This window comes from Notamacropus eugenii, chromosome 3, assembly GCF_028372415.1.
Source record: "Notamacropus eugenii isolate mMacEug1 chromosome 3, mMacEug1.pri_v2, whole genome shotgun sequence".
NCBI classification, from domain to species: domain Eukaryota; kingdom Metazoa; phylum Chordata; class Mammalia; order Diprotodontia; family Macropodidae; genus Notamacropus; species Notamacropus eugenii.
This window is the reverse complement of record NC_092874.1, coordinates 444024670-444046680: the sequence shown is the minus strand read 5'-3', so window position 1 is coordinate 444046680 and position 22011 is coordinate 444024670.

Here is a 22011-nt window from a genome sequence, read left to right as displayed (position 1 = left end):
AATTGTCAAGAAAAAATCTGAGCTTTGGGAAAAGGGGAAGGCTTGCCAAATCATAGGATCATATATCTGGAGGAAAAGGAGACCGCAGAAGCCAAGTAGTTCAAAATCATATTTTTACAGATGAGGAAACTGATCCCTTGAGAATTTAACTCTCCTAAGGTCACAGAGATAGCAAGGCCTTTGAGGCAGTATTCAAAATGCAGTTCCTAGACTCCAGAATAGTTACCTTTCCACTTACCTAAGAGAGACTAGCATGGAAAATTAAAAAAAAAAAATCAGAAACAATACAAAATATATTCCTTGAATCAATTCAATAGGAATCTTTTAAGGGAAATATGGCTTATTTCCTTTCGGAATAGAATGGTATGCCACTTGGATCTTCACTTTGACTCTCCAGATCTTTCTTGTTAATCTTCTGAAGGCACATTTTGCATGTTTGATTTTAGTTAAAAATAATGAGCCTGTGCAGAGAGAAGAAGAAGAAGATGGAGGAGGAGGAGGAAAAGAAAGAGAATAAAGAGGAGAAGGAGGAGGAAGAGGAGGAGGAGAAGAAGTTTACAGAATCTTGTGAAAGTCAAGTCTATCAAACTCTAAAATCTTAGACTTTTGAGACACTGTGTGTGTATACGTGTGTACTCAAATATTTACATATTCACACAGAGAGATTAATTCTGTGTCCTCGTCTAGTTTTGTCTAATGTTTAGGTCTGATTTCAACTGTTTTGTGGTATCTCTAAAGCAGATGGTAACACCTAGGGACTATGATTCCATCCATTTGTCAATTTCTGAACATGTTAACTATGCATGGGGAGAACATAGATGAGAAGTGGGCCAAACTCTCTAAACAAACCTCTCATGACAAAGACGTTTCTTTCAGTGTTAAGAATGTACAGGTTTTTTTTTTTTTTTTTTTGCTTTTTGTTTTTAAGATTTAATGTTCAGGACTGACCTCAGTTCTAATTATGTCATATATCCAGATTAATTATCTTGTTCAATTTTTTCATTTGCTTTAATAAAATTAAAAAACATATATTAACAACATCAAAGAGAAAGGGAGAGATCTACTTGAGTAATATACATGGATATATTTTGTTGTAAAATATTTATTGGAATATTTGTCTTAAAATACAACTGTGCCATGAAATGAAATATGTTCTATTAGGAATTTCTTTCTTTTAATTGAATTGCACATGATCCTTGACATTGATTAAGATCAAAGATAGGCTAAGGGGAGGGAAGGGGAGTTCTCTCACTTATGAACAACACACTGAACATTTCCATGCTTCAGTTCACAACATAATTTAGACCCACCACTGCTGGCCTTGGTAATTAGGAAAATAATGAAGCAGAAAAGTCAGCTTTATCATATCATGTGATCTGACCCAACAAATGATCTTTCAGAGAGGACAACATACCACCAGGTGAGTGTGTGTGTGTGTGTGTGTGTGTGTGTGTGTATGTGTAAAAGAACAGTGAGTGTGCGCTACTTATGGACTCTCATGGGCAGGAATGAATAGTGACTCAAAATAGTCATTCGCGATCATGAATGTTAAGTGGTTTAGAATCCTCAAGATTGTCAGTAAGTCAAGGGGTCATTTTTTTTTCCTAATCTTAAAAATATGGAGTCAGTTTTCTATTCTCTATTAATTCTAGTTCTCATTTATTATCTTTATCTCCCCTCTTGAAATTGTTTGGTATTACTAGGCAAATATTATTTATTTACTTACTGTGTATATGTTGTCCCTCCTACCTCCCCCCCTCAGTACCCAATAAACTGTAAGCTTTTTGAGTGCAAGAACTGTTTAACAAGTGCCTTATTTACATTGATTTTTGCCTAATTGAATTTAACAAGTATTTCTCAGGGGCTGGGACAGTGTGTGGGAGTAGGGTGGGGTGGATTATTTACTTTGTTAGAATGATCAGGAAACTAAAGATTTACAGGAAAACAGACAGAGAATGTTGGAGTCCCAAGAGGTGTGAGGTTCTTAAATTCAGAACTCTATAATGGTGCCACAGTGAAGCTACAAGGACTTTGGAAGGACTTACTGGGTGCCAGGTGTAGTGCTAAGCAGTGGGAATACAAAGAAAGTCCAGAGCTGTGGCCATTCACTACACAGACTCGCAGCCTTCTCCATTCAGGTTATGCTAGCTTGTAACTTGACTGTGCACTCGAATATATGAATTTGAGCCTATGCAGTGAACACTGCTCAAGGGGAGATACCCTGGTCATTTTCTGGTCTATTCAGTTAGCACTGAAGCACAGTAGGATTTGTCCTTAGTATGTATTAGAGAACAGGATCTGTTTAGGGAAGGCAGACATGAGTTTCACAGCTGAGCAAACCAACTGCTCCCAACTGGGAAGTAATTGACAGATTTTTGTAGCATATTTGCTTCAGGCGAGTCTACAGTTCCATGTAGTGAATTCTGTGGCAGTTATCTTTTTTGTTGTTCTATGTATTTGTACTTATTGGCTTAATATTTACCACTAGCTTGTTGATGATATGACTAAATAGTTTATTTGGCCATCTGCTGGTCCTATCATCTCTATCTCTGTTACAGTACCACCATTTTCCTAGTCCCGCAGGATTAAAATATGGTGGTCCACTTTGATTTTCCTTCTTGTTTGGGCAGTTATCAAGTTCTGTTGACACTTTCTTCCAAATTTCTTTGCTAGAGTCTCCATCTCTACCATTGTCAAGGCACAGACATTATCATTCCATGCCTCGATGGATATACTTCCTAATTGCCCTCTTAGATTCTTACCTTATGTAAATAAACTCCTTTATATCCGTACTCCATTTTAACTTGTTTGAAAATAGTTACTGTAAGTTCTCCTGCCCAATAGACTGTGAACTTCTTGAAACAGGGACTAAATTTTGCCCTTCTTTCTATCCTCAGTGCTCAGCAAGGTTTGTAGGCATTCTATGTGTGCATGCGTGTGTGTTTGTGTGTGTGTGTGTGTGTGAAACTTAATGACTTTTCAGTAAGCCATCCAACATGACCTATTGTACCTCCTTTAAGGTTTGCTTTACTCGTTTTCCCAAGGGTTCCAAAATCTACAGTGAGCATTGTTCTCTTGTCACTTATGTCTTGCTTTTTTTTATTCTGAACTTAAGGAGAAAAAAAAGCCCAAGAATTTCTATAACATAGAATAGTAAAAAAAAAAAAAAAAAAGATGATTTTACATGAAATTGCAAATCTATTATGTACAACTTGCTATTCTTTTTAAATATATAATAAAGTTATCATGTAACCTTTTTCCCCCTTCCCCCTCCACCCTCGACATAGCAAATGTTAGTCACAAATACGTGTGTGTGTGTGTGTATGTGTGTGTGTGTGTGTAAAAATCCATTCTATACCTACTTCTATATTTTAGTTCTGGTCTTCTGTTCATTCTCCTCTGTCTCTGTCCTCCTTTTTCAACGTCAACTACTTGTGGCCAGAAAGTGTCTTTGTTTCTTTAGTCATATCCATAGAGTTTATGACTTAAGAAGACCTTAATATGAGTAAATTAATTCTTCTAAAATTACTCATTGATCTCTTCCACTTCTATTTACTATGGTCATTTTTCTCTTAGATAAGTATAAGAAGTATTCTTCCTCCAAAAAAGACCACAAATAAGAGGGAAAACAGAAGTAAATAAAATAATTCTTCCAAGTCCTTCCTTATCTATGTTGATGTTCCCATTAAAGTGAAAGTACAAATAATAAAAAAAAAAACTCACCTTCATATATTGGATTTTATCATAAGAGTACTTTCAAAAAAGCAAAAGTTTCCTGGTTTTTAAAATTATTTTTCCACTTTCACAAATATAAGGTTGGATGGCCTCCTACGATGCTGAGGCATGGGCTGCCTTCACTTCAAAAAGGACCATTCTCCAAATCCCAAATCTTCTGGTTAAGACAGAATTACACTGCTTCCCTATGGTAAACATAGTTAAAGCTTCAGGAACCTTCATCCTGAGAGATTGACTTTCTTTTATTTAAGTTGGATCTTATCCATAGTAATCTTTTAAATATTTGCAGGTGGCTGGCATGCTCCCTTTAAGTAGCTAATTCCCCAGCCTAAACACCTCCAGTTCTTACTTTTTCCTCTCAAGTCATGGTTTTCAAGAATTTTAGAGTTAGGAGGAATCTGAGAAATAATTTGTTTCTTTTTAATAAAATAAGTAACTTATTCAATATATTTTTAAATGATACTTAAAAATTATAGTTAATTGCTTGAGATCAGACATATGATTTATAAGTGAGGCAAACACATTCAAATTCAGGGCTTCAGAGTTCAGATCCAGAGTTTATCAATTACATCATGATGAGATTTCACATGTACAGCTAATATCATATTACTTGCCTTCTTAGTAGGTAGGTGGAAGGGAAGGAATTTGAAACTCAAATCATATATATATATATGTGCGTATATGTGTATATATACATATGTGTATGTATGTATGATAAATTTAAAGATTTAAAAACAACTCTACTTTGATATCTATTCAGATCTCCTAATCAGCCTAATTTTCAAAGAATTTTTTTGTTTGTTGAATAGTAATTTGTTCTACAAAAGGATTCTTCAAAGGATCACTAGATTTTTAAAAATTATAACTTTTTATTTAATCAGTACAATCTTTTCTTTCAGATTTGTGGTATGAATTCACAACAATGAAAACTTTCTTTTGTAGAACAAAATATTCTTTTTTGTATATGTGCATCCTGGTGCCCTTTGCTCATTCCCCAATATATTTACATTTTAGATCTATCTAACCTATACATACATACATAGACATAAACATATGTGTGCAAATGCATATGTTTGCAATGTGTCTGAAAAGTCTTAGTGTAAGAGGAAGATATTAGGACTTAAAATGTGCAGTGAAAGTTTGAGAACACCATATGTACGCCTGACGTCAGGGAATTAGTCAAGGATTAGTCAAAGAGATAGCTTAGTTCATATCCTTAACTAAATTTCTGTTTTTCAAACTTATGTACCTCAAAGGAATAAAGACTTCCCAAATGTATGTGAAGCAAAATGGAATCCATATTTTAAAATAGACCAATACCATGTTATAATTGAAAGTGTGGTATGCCAAACACACTAAGTGCTTTTTATGGGATTCCCACTAAAAAAGGTGAACAGTGGTAGAAGGGTAAGTGTACATGTGGGAGTTCTGAGCTTGTAATCTTGGACTCTTTATTCCTGTTTTCTTATTTCTGTTCACTAGGATGTAGTCTGCTATGTGGCTGACTCTCACGTTATCAATGCTCTTCAGTACTTACTAAACTAGGATTTTTCTAAAATAAATCACACATACACAAATAGCAGTTTTCCCCCTTCAAAAAAAAAAAAAAGGAAAGAAAAAAAAGAAAACTGAATTCCTCAGATGTTAGTGGTATGTCTTGTAATTGCTTTGTGTTAGTTTTATCTATAATTCTTGTACTAGGCAGCAGACTGTTAGCTCACTGTATCAGGAACCATTTTTGTTTTGTTTTGTTTTTTAATTCATATGCATAACACTGAGAAAACTACCTGATATATAATAGGTATTTAATATATTTGTGGAATTTAGCTTATAGAAAAATACTCAATACTTTAACATTTTTGACATTGTACAGTTTCCCTAAATAGAACACTCATATATGCATATGTGTGTGTGTGTGTATTTCAAAGTGCTTGACTTTTTCCTATAATAGCATGTTCATCTGAAGGATGGTCTCAGTTTCTATCATAATAGGAAATGTCTGTCATTCCATATTCCTAAAAGGAATATCTTCAGTGATTTAAGAAGTTCCATTGGAGACATTTATCTCCCAGGAAGACTCCCTTGGACCATTTAGTGCGCCTGGTGCATCATACATCAGCACACAGTCCACGTGTTTCTCATTTTTTGTGCCTTGCAGTTTACACCAGACTTCATTAGTGTTCAGCTCCCCATGTAAGCTGCTTCTTTTTTTCTTTTTCTAAAATACCTAGTATGCCTGCCTCATGACAAATGGAACACTACCAGGCCCCCTTGTGGTCTTTGGCATTTTAAGTAGATAGTGGATCCCTGAGCATGTGAATGCTTTTTAACCCTCCTGGACTTCAGGACTCAATTGTTTCTTTGCCATCATGAGTCTGTTTTTATTGCATCAAGAAGGAAGAAATGCAATTGAAAAATTCAAAATGCTTTTTCTCCCAGTGCTCAGGTGCTCACAACCTGGTAAGCTCTCTAATCATTACTACTCAAACAGGCTTTGAAAGTAGTAGACGAGTGGGAAGTTATTTGATTTTGAAATAGTCACCACCAACATCTCCCTTGACTTTATCTGACTGTTTTCCACATTTATTTAAAGGAAAAATAACACCCAAGGAACAGAACCTGCAATAAAAATTTCAGGAATAGAGAAAGACAGAATAAAAAATACACTCACCATTCTCCTTCAAAAGAACATTAATGTCTTATTGGATCTGACAAAATCCAATGAATTCCTAATTGAAGACCATGTCCTCATCCTTAATTCAACCTGTCCTACCAACTCCAGTGGCAGAAATGAAGTATAAGCATTTATAAGCATTTCATGGAGTCAGGCACCATGAATTGAATTAATGATGGATTTTTTTTTCCTTTTTGTCCTGGCTTGAAATACTTGTGTTTTCTGTCTTTCTGTCAGCCACCAAATGATATTTGGATTTGTAATTTTATATTGATTTTAATTTGCTTCATTATTTTCTTAGAACTCTTTAAAGGATATATCAAATGAGAGCACATTTGACAAGAGGGAAATAAAAGACTTTTCCCTAAAACAAGGGCAACTAGGCTTTCTTCCTCCTAACAATATTTAACTTTGGTCATCTGCTTGTGACTGTGTGTGGTAAGAGAAGTACATATTAATACTTCTTTGAAATCACCTCAGTAAATAGCACAGCAGTGCATTGAAAAGGAAAGATTATTGATGTTAAATCTTGAGAATAGAAATTGACAGGTTCCCCAATGACCACAGTTTTTCAGAAGAATCAAAGTGCTCTAACATCCATCTTCCTCTCATCATCCTAGGTATCCCAGAAAGGGGTGAAGTATCACATACTTAAAGAGAATTAGAGAATTATTTGGGGAAATTATCCAAAGAATATAATTATTTGTGTTTTTCAACCAATGGTTCTTTTTTGTTCAAATAGGCAATTTTGTTGTGAAGTTGTTTTTCAGTCACATCCAACTCTCTGTGATCCCATTTGGGATTTTCTTAGCAAAAATACTGGAGTGGTTTGGCATTTCCTTCTCCAGCTCATTTTATAAATGAAAAACTGAAATAAACAGGGTTAAATGACTTACCCAAGATTACCGAGCTAGTAAGTGTCTGAGACCAGATCTGAACTCACAAAGATGAGTTTTCCTGACTCCAGGCCCAAAACTCTATCCACTATGGCACATAGATGCCTCTTAAGATAATCATTCATTCAAAAAGAAATTTAAATACCTAATATATACCAGATACTTGTGCTAGAAAGTAAAAAAATCACAGCAAATTCTAAATAGTCTCTGCTTCAGAAACTTTATTATCTACTAAAGTAAAATATAGCTCTAATCAGTTTCTAAGACCTATCCATTCTAACTTTATAACATTTCTAATAGATGCCCCTTCTCTCCTCTGGCACTGCCACCACCCTTATACAGGCTCTCATCAATTCATCCCTGGAGTACTCTGGTAGCCTGCTAGCTGATCGCCTTCCTCTCTCTCCTCACTCCATTACATTCTCCACTTAACCCTCAAAGTGTTCTTTTTAAAGTGTTAGTCTAATCATGTCATCCCCTATTCAATAAACTCTAGTGGCTCTCTCTTAACTCCATAATCAAATATGAAACCCTATGTTTGACTTTTAAAACCCATCATAACATGATCCTTTCCTACCTTTCTCGTCCTTTTACACCTGGCTCCTGTTCACATATTCTGAGAGCCAGTGACACTGGCCTCCTTACTATTCTTTGCACAGGACACTGCAACCCTTGGCATTCCCACTGGTGATCCCCCAACGACTGTAATTCTCTTCTTTCTAATCTCTACCTCTTGGCTTCCCTGTCTTCCTTTAAGGCTCAGAAAATATAAAAAGCTTTTTCCAATTCCCCTTAATGCTAGTGCTTTTTCTCTATGACAATATCCAATTTATTCAATATATATCTTATTTGTACATAACTGTTTGCATTTTGCCTCCTCCATTACATTGTGAAATCCTTGAGAACAGGGATTGTTTGCCTGTCTCTGTATTCCTCATGCTTATCCCCTAGCCAGAAGTTAGCAAACTGTATCCCTTGGGACAAATCCAGCAGCCTCTTTTTTGTATACCAGTAAGCACTCAGATCACTAGTGTGAATTTAGCTTCTGGGCAACTGTTTGTCAACTTCTACCATAGATAGTGCCTGGCACATAGTAGGTGGTTAATAACTTTTACTCAGATGAGTCAATACACAATGCTGGGTGTCCTGAAACTTTGGGAGAACTAAATATATACAAAGTCATTTCATGGGAATGTATGACGAGAACTGTAGCCACGAGTCCTAGAGCCCACTCTGTGCCTTTTTTTTTACTTTGTTTATCAGCTTTTTCTCTCGAGGTAGATAGCATGTTCCTTCATAGTTTTTTTTGGTAGTTGATTTCAGTATTTATTATACTAAGAATAACTTAGTCATTCACAGTTCTTCTTCAAACAATATCATTGTCATTGTATACAACATTCACTTGCTTCTGCTCATTTCACTTCATTATTCCATACGTCTTCCCATATTTCTAGAATCAACCTTCTCATTATTTCTTATAGCATAGTAGTATTCCATCATAATTATATACAAAATTGTTAAACCTTTCCCCAATTGATAGACGTCCTCTCAATTGCCAGTTCTTTGCCATCATGAAGAAAATTGCTCTAAATATTTTAGAAAATATAGCTACTTTTCATTTTGCCCTGATCACCTTGGGAAACAGACCTAATAGGGATAGTGCTGGGTCAAATAGTGTTCACAGTTTTATAACTCTTTTGGCATAATTCCAGATTGTTCTCCAAAATGGTCGGATGCGTTCATAATTCTTCCAACAGTGTATTATTGTTCCATCAGTGCCTTTAAAAAGAAAATTTCAGTGTGAGCATTTACACTTCAGAAATAAGTAAATGCTACAAATCAGGGCATGATTTACTGTTTTCTACCCTCTAGATTTCAGGAAGTAATTGAGAAAGTGTAAATAATGCAAATTAACATGTATTATGCCTTGCCAAAAATTGGAAATTAGAGGAGATGCCTGTGAGTTTAGTGATGGCTGACCAAGTTATGGTATATCATTATGAATGAATACCATTGTGCCATAAGAAAAACCTGGAAGAACTTATATAAACTAATGCAAAGAGAAATAAGCAGAACCAGAAGAACTTTGTACATAGTATCAGCAATATTATAAGGAAGATCAATTGTGAAAGACTTAGCTACTCTGATCAAGAAAATGATCCAAGACAATTCTGATGGACTCGTGATGAAAAACGCTATCCTCCTCTAGACAGAAAATTGATGAACTCTGAATGCAGATTGAAGCATACTTTAAAAAAAATCTTTATTTTTCTTCTTTGTGCGTGTTTTCTTTTGCCATATACCAAATATGAAAATATGTTTTGTAGAACTTCACATGTATAATAAATATTATATTGCTTACCATCTCAAGGGGTAGAGGAAGGACAAGAGGGAAGCAGAGAATTTGGAACTCAAAATTTAAAAAAAAAGTTAAAAATTTTCACAAAAAATTAAGAAATATTGAATGAAATAAATAAAATATATTAAAAAGGAGAAAAAATGTGCCACACATACTTCTTTCCCAGAGAGATGGTTGTTGGCCCTAGAAACTTAATTGAAAGTTAATCCATACATAGTATATGTGGAAAGTCAAAGATAAGGTGCTCTGACTTCTGTCCTATAAGCAGCTTAGTTGTGATCCTTATTCTACTAAATAGATCTTTAAATATGGCTCACTCTATGCCCTTACCTCTAGTTGTCTCTTCTCCAGGCTAAATATCCCCTGTTCTTCATGTAATTCTTATATGGCATGATACCATTGATTATGCATTCTGGGAGTGATCTTAGAGGTCACATGACTCCACCCTTTCATTTTTCAGATGAAGAAACAGTGAAGTGACTAATACACATCCCCTATTTTGTAAATGTCACAGCTGAGACATAAAACCAGGGCTCCTGACTCCAAGTTCTATGTCCTGTAATGTCCTTTTCAATTCCTTGGTCTTGACAGAAGATTCATTTGATGCAATACAATGTATTCAATAGAATGATTATAATGGGTTACATAAGAGGAAGATCCAGTGTATTTGAGACTCTTTTATTTGTTTTTAACAAAGCTGAGCAACTAGAGAATTCATCAAACTTAAAACCATGAAATACCAAAAAAATCAATAGATATTTTTCAGCTTCAGGACCTGCTCCTCATCTGAAGTAAAATGTCAGGGGTTGACATTGCTTGGAAATATACATGCACACCTACACCGCGTATACACATATATACATATCCACATATGAAATGTATACACTATATGTTCATATGTATGTATATGTATATATAAATACACAGCCATGCTCACAATGCATATCGATGCATAGGATATATATATATATATACACACACACGTAGGTTTTTACATGTGTATGTGCATACACACATATCTGTGCATGTGTATTTTCTTCTCCCATATCCCAAGGTATCATCTTACCCACTGGTTCTCATTGCACTGGGTTACCAAGGCATTACCTAACATGACTTTTTTTTGGATGATAATGATTGCATTCTGCTGGGCAGTCAGAATTTACAGTTACTTTCGAGGCTGCATTCTATTTAATCTGTCAATTTTTCTCACACCGTGGGGCCGCTGTGAAAGAAATTGGAGCTGTTAGACTTGATGCTTTGATACAGTTTGTAAAATGCGAGGTGAGAGACGGTAAACTGCACGCAACATGCTAGTAATTTCTTTCAAACACTCATGGCCCAGCACTCTGAGTCCCTCTCCTAGTGAGATCTCTTCCCTTTTTTCAGGTGAAGGCTCATCTTTCCTAAAAGCTTTGCTGTTCATTTGCATTAATATTGAAGAAATACATTTGTTATGACATCCAGGACACATAGGAGATGTGATTTGACTATGGTTATCACTTTTTTTCCTTTTATCTTGTTATTACACTCGCCCTATATAAAGGCTAATTTAACTTTCCTTTGTAAATTAGAAATTTCTTTGGTTATTACTGAAAGAATATCGGTCAGGAAACCTAACTGTAGACACTGATGAGTTGTGACCTTTGGCCACACCTTTAGTTCAAGAAGCAGAAAGGCATAAGCAGAATATGAGACTTCAGAAGACCTGGGTTCAAATCTCAACTCCACCACTTAATACCTTTGTGATCTTGAACACATGAGTTAATTGGTTTTCTCTTTTGTAAAGTAGTTTGTATTGGATATCCTCTAAGATCCTTATAACATTAATTCATTCTTTCAGTGTTCTGCTCTGAGACTTAGTTTTGTCTTTTCTAAAATGGAGATAATATTTTCTTTTTACTCATCTTTCCCTGGAACGCATTTTGGAAACCTAAAGAGACATTTAAATATGAATCTCAGCACTTATTATAACGTACTGCACATAGTAGGTCCTTAAAGTTGGAAAAATTGAATTTGAACATAGACATCAGTTACAATTAGCACCCTATTCCCTGTTTTCCATAGGGAAATAGAAATATCCAACTCAAAGAAAATCTCCGTTTGAGGCCTATCCTATTTAGCCCAGTAGTGCCCTCCTCCTACCAATTATTTGGTATTGAGTTTGTATTTAGTTATATTTGTGTGTGTATTTGTTTCTCTCCAAGCTCGCTGAGAGCAGGGATTGTTTCAATTCTGTCTTTGTGTGCCCCTGTCCCTAGTGGCAGCAGGGCACAGAATAGGTCCTTAATAAATGTTGGTTGTTGAATATGTTGGTAGTATCCTACAAAGAAAAAAACTGGGGAGTTCAAATTACTGGAAAGGTATACCAAGAAAAGTCCTAGGAAGCTGCTGGTGAGCAAGGCTAATATTTTTTTGAGATTTTTTCTTGTTCTACCAACTTTATGATTTCTAATCAATAGATGTTTTCATCATTCTGCTCCTATGCATGTTATACTCCAGTCAAATTGAACCACTCATAGTTTCCCAAAAGTTCCACATTTTTCTATCTCCCATCTATTCTTCTTACTGTCACTTATCCCAGGAAATTCCTTTTGTATATTAATCCTATTCTGATTTATATTATGTTTACTTGTGGGCGCATTTTATCAGTTATATTAGATTATAAGACCCTTGAATGTAAAAGTTGCGTGTAATATAACTTTGTATCTATAGCGATATCTAGAATCTATACATTGCACAGAAGTGACATTTAAAAAATCAATTAAATAAATGAACAAATGCAGTCTTTGCTATGTTTTCGTCTCATCATCAATCGTGTTACCATACAGATAATAAACAAGTGCTGTACCTCCAAGTACATATCTGTTCATGTAGTTGACCTTCATAATGTAGATCTATTGATACAGGTAAGGTTAAAGGCACATTAATTTTACACAACATATCAGTCATGTTCCACTTTAATTTACCACATTTAATAATGACTAGTGTTCTAAACTGTTCATGTCACTCTTTGCTCCCATAAATTAAGCCAAAGCAATTATCGATATGAATTCATAAATGTTCATGCTGCTGGATTCTAAAGTTATTAATGCCAGAGCTCAGGAAAAATTGAGTGAACATGGAATTAATTGACTATACTTTTGTGACTGTGGTAATGGTGACATTCAGTCTTTTGTTCAGTAATTAACAAAAAACATGTCAAATTTCCTTGCTTGTAATGGAACAATACATGACATGAGATGATGAAGGTGATGAGATGACAGTTGGCAACATGATATAATGAATGGAGAAATGGCCTTAAAAATCAAGGTTTCAACCCCACTTTTGACATGTACTGGTTTTGTAATGTTAGGCAATTTTACTTCTCTGTGCCCCTAGCATCCGAAGTCTATTAGTTGGAGAGCAGCTGCTGGTCTGTAATGGTATAGGGAGTGTCCTTACTGGCAACAACCTATAACAATGAAACCCAGATCTCATCTGATGATGATGATGATGACAATGATGATGATGATGATATAGCCTTTTAAAACTGTGAATATCCTTCCTTTTCTAAAATATTACAAGATTAAAGGGGAAAATTATGAGAAAAGTTAAAATAACCAACATGATTACCTAGTAGATTTAGGCAAAGCATACTCAACAATTGTTACTGCAAGCCTTCAGAATTATTTGTATTGAAGTTTTTATATTTAAATGAATCTGATACTAACTAGAGTTGATTCAACCTTGGTTTATTTTTCTAGCAATGCATTTAACCTGGGCAAAAAAAAAATTGAGTACCTATCTCTGCAATGATATATTCAACATTGGTTCTGATGGATGAGGGATAACTCACATGATTGGATTTCTTGTTAAAGGAAAAGAAATGAGCATATGGGGGGAGTGGAGGAGTAGAGTTGAATGAAGGATCTAAATTTATGTCGACCTGAAGCTTTGAACAGTGAGGCAATCCCTGGAATGGTGAAGTAGCTTATGATGGAGTATCCAATACGTCCATACATCATATTTATTTTGACGAATTTGTAAAAAATTGATATTTGTGGCTACCCCCTTTAGCAATATCAGGCTTCACGATGGATAGAGAACTGTACAATGAAGAGTCAGAAAGCCCCAAGTTCAAATCAAGCCTAAGATATGTACTGCCTATGTGACCTTGGGTAAGTTATTCTCAGCTTCAGTTTCTTCCTCTATAAAAATGGAGATAATAATGACATCTTTTTCTCAGGTTTGTTCTGAAGATAAAAAGAGGTGATATTTGTGAAATGCTTTTGCAAAATCAAAAGATCTAAAAGAATGCTAGCTATTAGCTCCTTCTATTAGGCCTGCTGTGCTGACTTTTGTGATTCTGTCATATATTTTGCCATCCTTTCTCCATGGAGAAAGTATTCAACATTCTGGGAGTTTTCTAGTTCTTGCCATATTTCAGATATCAGTGTAACACAGAGATTGTCCACTAGTTGTCTGGCAACCTTAAAACATTATTGGCACATCATCTTTTCCAATTACCCATGGCCTTTGTGATCACTTCCATACATTATCTTGTTCACAGTTCAATGATTCAACCAGTTTTCATTAAGCACTGACTCGATGCCAATGTGCCGTACTAAGCTCTGGGGCTACAGAAGACAAAAACAAATTCATCCCTCCCAAGAAGAGCGTACTTTCTACTGTTGATCAGGTGCTGTAGCTTGCTTGTGTCTATCTTTTCATTTTCATTTGAGTTATTTGTAAATTTTCATTTTTTGAAGTAAGTGATATTATATGATTTTCAACCATAAAGCATCACTGTAAGAACACTGTTGTTAAAAACATCTTTTTTTTTTCATTTTGTAGCAATACTTAGGGATCAGAAAAAAACATGATAGAGTTGTTCATATATCACCCACACCAACTTCTTCATTGTATTCAGTTTTGGCTACTTGCATGAATACAAGACTCCCCCCATCATCTTGGTTGCCTCTTCTGGACACTTTCTAGCTTATTAATTTGCTTCCTATGATGTGATGACCAAGACATAAATGGCAACTGTTGTCTAATTAGGTTGGAGTACAGTGGGATGACTATCTACTTTTTCCCCTCTCTGGAAACTACATCTCTTTTAAAGGTAGCCCAAGTTCATACAAGCTTTATTGACTTCCAGGTTACGTGGCCACTTATTTTGAAGATGCAGTCCACCAAAACACCATTTTCTTTTCTTGAAGCAAACTTATGTCTGACCATGTCTCCAGAGACTGTACTTGTAAAATTACTCTTTGAACTCAAATGTAAAGTTTTACATTTCTTCCCACCTCCCCACCTCACTTCTACTCTCTCTCATACAAATACACATACCTATATACCATGAAGCTTGATATTGTTGCTTTCAGCATGATAATCTATTCTTCTCAGGGTCTTTTTTAGAATGAAAAGATAAAAATTCATTTATCCAGCACCTTAGTCATACCTCCCAACTTTGTTATTCCTTCAGATTTAATAAGCTTGCCCTCTGTGTCTTTATGTCATTAATAAAAAAATGTTAAACAGCTGAGAGCTAAGCACAGATCCTTGGGGTGCTTCACCGAAGACTTTCTTCTTGACATAGAATCATTAATAACTACTCTTTGAGTCCAGCCACTCAATATATTTAAAATATATTGAAGGACTTAACTCACTGGGCTTCCTTCTAATGAAATGTGCTATTCTGAACTGTCTCTTTGATTTTTCCCTTTTGAATGAGTAGACCATTCTTTTTTGAATTATTATGGATTCCCCTGAGAAGGCTTGTGTAATGTTGATAACTATACTCAGTTAAACAAAGTTATCTCTATAACCTTATCTGTATTTTATCTATAATTTAATAAAAGAATCATTTTACAATTTAATTTCACATTAGTCAAAGGCTTTATTTGAGGAATGTCTTGAAGCCTAAACTCTATGCTACTGCTTTTGAGAGAGAAAAAAAGAGGACACATGCATTTATATCTTTTTTTCTAAAATATTTATGTAATGTTAAAAGAATGATCTACAAAATATTCCTACTCCCTTTTCACATTTACTTCAAGTATACCCTTACAGACCATTTTTCCTAATGATATAGAATGATGTTAGAAAAAATCCTTACGTGAATTGTTGGACAGCTCTTACATACTGTGTAAAGTTCTGGATTAGGGTTGAAAGAAAGGGCTTTATATTTTGGCTTTGCTATTTACCTCTGCTGTGACCTCAAGAACAATGATCCAGTTCTTTAAGTTTGTTTTCTCATGTGTAAGGATAGGAGTTTAGACTAGACAGGGTTTTTAATGTGGGGTCTATGAAACTCATTTAAAAATTATTTTCTTAATTACCAAATATACTCTCTATTTGGCAAAGAGATTGAATGTTTTCTGACAAGTGGTTTCTATATTCTTTCATTTTCATTGTGGTGAACATTTTAATTTCCTAGGCTTTCCCAGGAAATGACCATAGAATTTTTCAATGTCTTTTATTCTTTTTTTTCATTTTTTTCAATGTCAATAATAACTTCTTAATGGACATTGTTTGAAGTAAAAATTGTTGCTATCACTTTAAATGTTTTCTCATATTTAAGTTTTCTTAAACCGTGGTATTTGCTTTTTGGCTTTTGTTCTGGATCTGACTGTTCAAATATAACCAATTCTAAAATAGTTATACTTGAAGCAAATAATTTCTTTTATGATATGATATAGTTAATTTCCCATTTAAAGATGTTGTTTGGTGCTTGTCACACTAGTGCCCCCTAACTTGGTGGTAGGAGAAAGTAGATAAATTGTTACCATGGGCAACTCAAATGACCAGATTCCCAGCATGGCAACAGATATCAATCTATACATAACTTAGTAAGTCCTATGAACTTTTCCAAAGTACATAAGGTCTTAGTGACTTGCCCAACATCATGGAACGTGTAAGTATTAGAGTTGAGACTTGAATCCAGCCCTTGCTTACTGTAAGGCAGCAATCTGTTTGTGTTACCATGGAAATTCTATTCTAAGTTCTATCAATCAAATTCTGAAGATTGTCTAAAACCTGTGTTCTTAGTATTTTATGCATCCATTTGTTCCCCTGATATATCCATTGCAAAAGTGACATGGCCAATATAATTCATTTGTTTTTAATATTTTATAGAATGCATTTATCTTCTGGTGGCCAAACTTCTGGTGGTGTCTTTCTAGCATTAGAAGGCATTCCACCTTTGCTGTCTACTACATAAGTAAACCACTCTACATCAAATCTCAATTTCCTCACTTGGAAAATGACAATAGGTGGATTAGATGATCTATAAGGAAATGTTCAGCTGAAAATCTATTATTTGACCTCATTTCTTGGAAAATCAACAACATCTATTCTCATGGTCAAAATCAAAGCTTTGCATACTTAGTAGATCCTGAAAGAACTTTTTAATATACCGTTATAGATTTTGAGGTCTCATCCACTTCTATGCCATGATAAGTTAATCAATATTTGTTAAACACTGACCATGTGGCAGATAGAGAGAACCATAGAATAATGGATAGAAATCAGGCCTTAGAATCAGGAAGCCCTGGGTTCAAATCCTCTTTTGAATCATACTGGCTTGGTAACTTGCCAAATGATCTGACTTATTTGATTCCAGGTAACCCTCTGAGACTTTCAGTTTAAAAGCAAATACCATTATGCATTGATATATAGAGTTTCTTCACTGGGAATCCCATATGCCACTGAAATTTTTGGTTCAACCAAAAACAAGCAAAATTAAATTGGGACCAGGAACCACTGGAATTATCAGAACAAAACTGAAACTCCCCTTTCCTTCTAGGAGCTTAAATTGTATGAAGGAAGAAAATGTAAACACTTTCATTTTTTTTTCTTTAGACCAGACTCGTGATTTCAAAGGTATAGAGAGCTCCTTATGAGGAACTTCCTCTACCAATGCACCTGCTTTTTAATGTATAGTCTTAGAGTTTTCTGGGTCCCAAAGAGAAAAAAAAATGGCATACCTGGGGTCAGACAGACATTTATTGTTGTTTTCTGTCTAGTTTTCAGGAACACAACATGAAAATGGTTCTTTCTGACTCCAGGCTCCCCTCTCTATTTACACTGCTTGTCATCAAGCACACTCACAAACACACACACACATGTGTGTGTGTGTATGTATACAAAATAAATACATAACACAGTTTGGGGGAGGAAGAGTTACTAGTTCCTTAGCATTTCCAGAAAGGCCACATATGGATGAAGGAACTGAGCTTAAAGAAAGCTAGAGATCCTGTCAGGTAGAGGTGATGAGTGAGTAATAAGAGACAAAGGACAAGTGACAAGAGGAGTGTTGTTACAGTAGGAATCCATTGGGTACACGTGAATGATAGTAAATATTAAATATACTAATACATTGCTGCACAAAAGAAGAAAAACCTTCCTGTTTGTTCCTCAAAAGAAATAAAACCCAGTCAAATGCAATGATATATTCAGTTGGTATATTTTGAGTTTTACGTGTGTGTTCATCCTTTAATTTTTCCTGACCACTGACCAGGGCTCATTGGATTACAGACTCAAACTGATTTCCAGCTTAGTGGGCCTCAGACTAATGGAACACTGCAGGATTACTGAAGTTTACTTTCCTGAGCTCCAAAGCTCAACTCCCAGTGCTGCTGAAGGGACCAGAAATTGTAATCTTGGCTGCACAGTGCTTTCAGAGTGATAAGCAAAGGTATTATTTGTGCAAGAGCCGTATTGCCTCTGGAGGGACCAATCTTGAGTGACTGTCAGTAATACCTGAAGAATCAATCTTTTCCATTTTAATTTCATAGACACGCACCATTGGAACTATGCTTATGCCTTGTCTAGAATCTTTTCTAGGAAGGCTACCTTGGGTACCATAATCAAGCTTTGACTCCTTAGTTAAACCTGAATCATAGATTATGAATACCTAGAAGGGGATATAACTAAAATTCAGCAAGTTAACAGACAATTATTATGATCCAACTTTTGGCAAGATTCTGTTCTAGGGTCTGGAGATAACATAACAAAAACAAAACTCTCCCTTCCCTCAAGTAGCTTATATTCTACGAGGAGGATGTGACATATGCATATAATTAAATGAAACTATAAATTCAAAGTAACACAAAACAATTTTAGGATAGAGAGAACATTAATGGGAATGGTAGGGTGGGCAGCTGGTCATGAAAAGCCTTTGAAAGATCCTAGGAATTCTAACCAGTAGAGATTAGGACAGAGCACATTCTAGATATGGAGGTTCAACTGTTCAAAGGAGATGGAATTACATGCACTGGAGACAACTAGAATGGCAATTTGATTAGAAAGTGTAGAAGAGTGTGTAAATGGAGAATAACAGAAATTTTATGACAGTGACTGTGAATGAAGAGAATATTTATGAAATTCTCATTCCTCATAATACTGCATTGAAATTGGTTAAAAAAAATTGATTGTTCTCTTGAAGTACTTTTTATATGGAGTTTATTAATTATTTGTTCATATAATACAGATCTATATTTGTCTATCTTTCTGGTTTAATAGGTTCCCTCCTCCCCCAACCTCACCCTAATTTATGGCCTCTCACTCCAAAACTGCCCCCAGGAAGGCAAGTTGGTGGTTTATTGAGGAATGAAAAGTACTGCAGCTAATTTTCTGTGTTCTAGGGATAACTCTTGGAGGGGGTTCTACATGCCTAGTGTAATATACAGTAGCACCTGAGTCCCCACCAGTGGACTTCCAATTTAACAAATCTATAAATAATCCTTTATAATTAATTAAAACATGTAACCATAAAAACAATATAACTAAGTACTGTAAGTAATAAACTTACAGTAATTATTGCTCACACTCTAAATAATAATTTCAATGAAGTACATTTAATCCAAACAAATAATAATCATCTTGGAGTACTACCCCACCCCTCTACCTAAACCTCACAATCTCACCAATGTACACAGTATCCACGGAGAAGAGTGGGCACAAATATAAAGCATTATGGTAATTTTAGGAATACGCATAGCTAATATTTGCACCAAGGGAACTGCATGCCTCTAGGCTATTTCTTTTACTTTAGGACAACACATATAACAGTTCCTAATTGGTATACCACTGACAGCTCTGCTGTTCAGATGGGCTACATTGTGGCTGAGCTCTTCCTCTGCTGGACAAAGCCATTCATTTTCTTAGCTGCTCCAGTTGTCTGAGGGATAAATAGCTTCTCTGCTGGTTGTACTCTTTGTCTTTGGAGCTGGGTCACTGATGTTGAAGTTGAGCTGTGCTCTTTTAGAAAGGATGGAGATTTTTAACTTGAGATGGATGTGCAGAGTTTTTCATTTTTGTGAACTGGGTTTTCAGGGGTTTCATGCTCCAAATAGAGATGGCAGGGATGAAAAAAGAGGTAAAGTCTATTTTGCCTATCAGTTCTTCATCAAAACAGGTGGTAGTGCAGAAAACTTCTTCCATCAAGTTCCAGGGTCTCATTCTAAACTAAAATTCCTTTTCCAAAATAGGAGACATTCACTGAGAGATGTCTCTTCTGATTTATAGCAACTAACCAAATTATCATTTCTGCTGTGGAAGCTATAATTAAATATCAATCATCTTTCCAATCATTTCAATAGAATTCTTGACTTCTAGATTCCCTAGCTTTTAACTCCAAGATTCTCTTCTTGGTCATATGCAATTTTAATGCTTTTCCAAGTAAATAAATCTTACATTTGTCTTTGGTTTTGTTCCCTCTCAATTAGCAAAATTATCAAAACCTGAAAGCAGCACCTCTTTACATTCAACTGCTATGATTTTTTTTTATGATGAAATGTGAAATCTCAGATATCTTCTATATTTTTCTCTCTTGTATCCAAGTTAAATGGGGTCTGAGGTAATTTCACTGTTAGATGAACCAAGCTTTACTTATGACCACTAGTCAATGTCACTTATTTAGAGAGATCCAGGAAAGCAAACATTATGGTGAAGGATCTTGTGTCACTTTTACAGGATAATTAGTTGAAGGAAGGGGAGACATTTAGCCTAGATAAGAGAAAATTCATGGGGGTCTATATCTCTGTTAATGTATTTGAAAGCCTATCCTGTAAAAGCAGCTTTAGATTTAGTCTATTTGGCACTTCAGGGCACAACTGGCAACAGTGATTAGAAAATACTAGGGTGCAAAATTAGAACTGATGTCTAGAAAACAGCAACTGACCCAACGAGAGGTATTCAGAATTGGAATTAGCTGCCTGATAGGTGGTGGTCTCTCTTTTATTTGGAAAGTTAAGCAGAAACTCAATGGGTCCTCTTTGGGTATTTTATAATGGGTATTCTTTTCAGGTAGGGGTTAGACTAGATGGCCATTGAAACCCCTTATGTTATTAAGTCTTAGATTCTGCAACTATAATAAAAGATTTACCTCCTTAATATCATATACAGTCTAGTGGGGCATCCAATGAGCCACTTCTAACCCAGGAATAACCTTGCTTTGAGCTATAGAGTATATATAGAGTGTATACCCTGACTCAGTGCAGGGAATACATGTTTATTTTCTACCCTTTGCTTATTCACATCTTATCCCTGGGTACATCTTTCTTGGCATGGGCACCCTGTTCAGTGCTGTTGACAGTTTCATTTTAGAGTCATTCTGTTCTTCCGTTTGCTTCTATTTGAAGGCGGGGGACCTAGGTCCAAACCATAGCCCTGCTGTTCACGATGAACTTGAATAAATCATATTTCCACATTGTACGCAGCAACAACCACAGTGTGCGAGGAATTTTTCTGATAGACTTAGTACTTCATTGAAATGCATGGACTTAAAAAGTTTCCAGTGGACTCTTGAGGCAAAATGCCTTCTATATCCAGAGAAAGAACTATGGAATTGGATCACAGACAGAAACAGACCATTTTATTTTGTGTTATGTTTTGTTTTGTTTTATGGTTTCTCCTATTCATTTTAATTCTTCTGTGCAACATGTATTTAATAGGAAAGTACATATGGAACCTATATAAGATTGTATGCTGTCTCTAGGAGGGAGTAGGGAGTTGGAGGAAATGAGAGAGAGGGAAGGGAAAAAATCTAAGATATATGGAAGTGATTGTTGAACACTGAAAATACATAAAATAATTTAATTTAAAAAATAAGTCATATCTCCTCATTAAGACTTAGTTCACTTATCTGAAAATGTGAGGGTTGAAACAGATAATCCCTAAGGCCCATCCACCTGCTAAATGAGTCCATGCCTATAAGCTAAATAAATACCCCAACCACTATGTTAAGAGTATTTAACTGCTAATTCAAGTCTTTCAGGTTGGAGGAGATCACATCATTATATTATATTCTAACATCAATTTGAGTAAGAATTCTGCATGTATCCATCTATGCATGTGATATG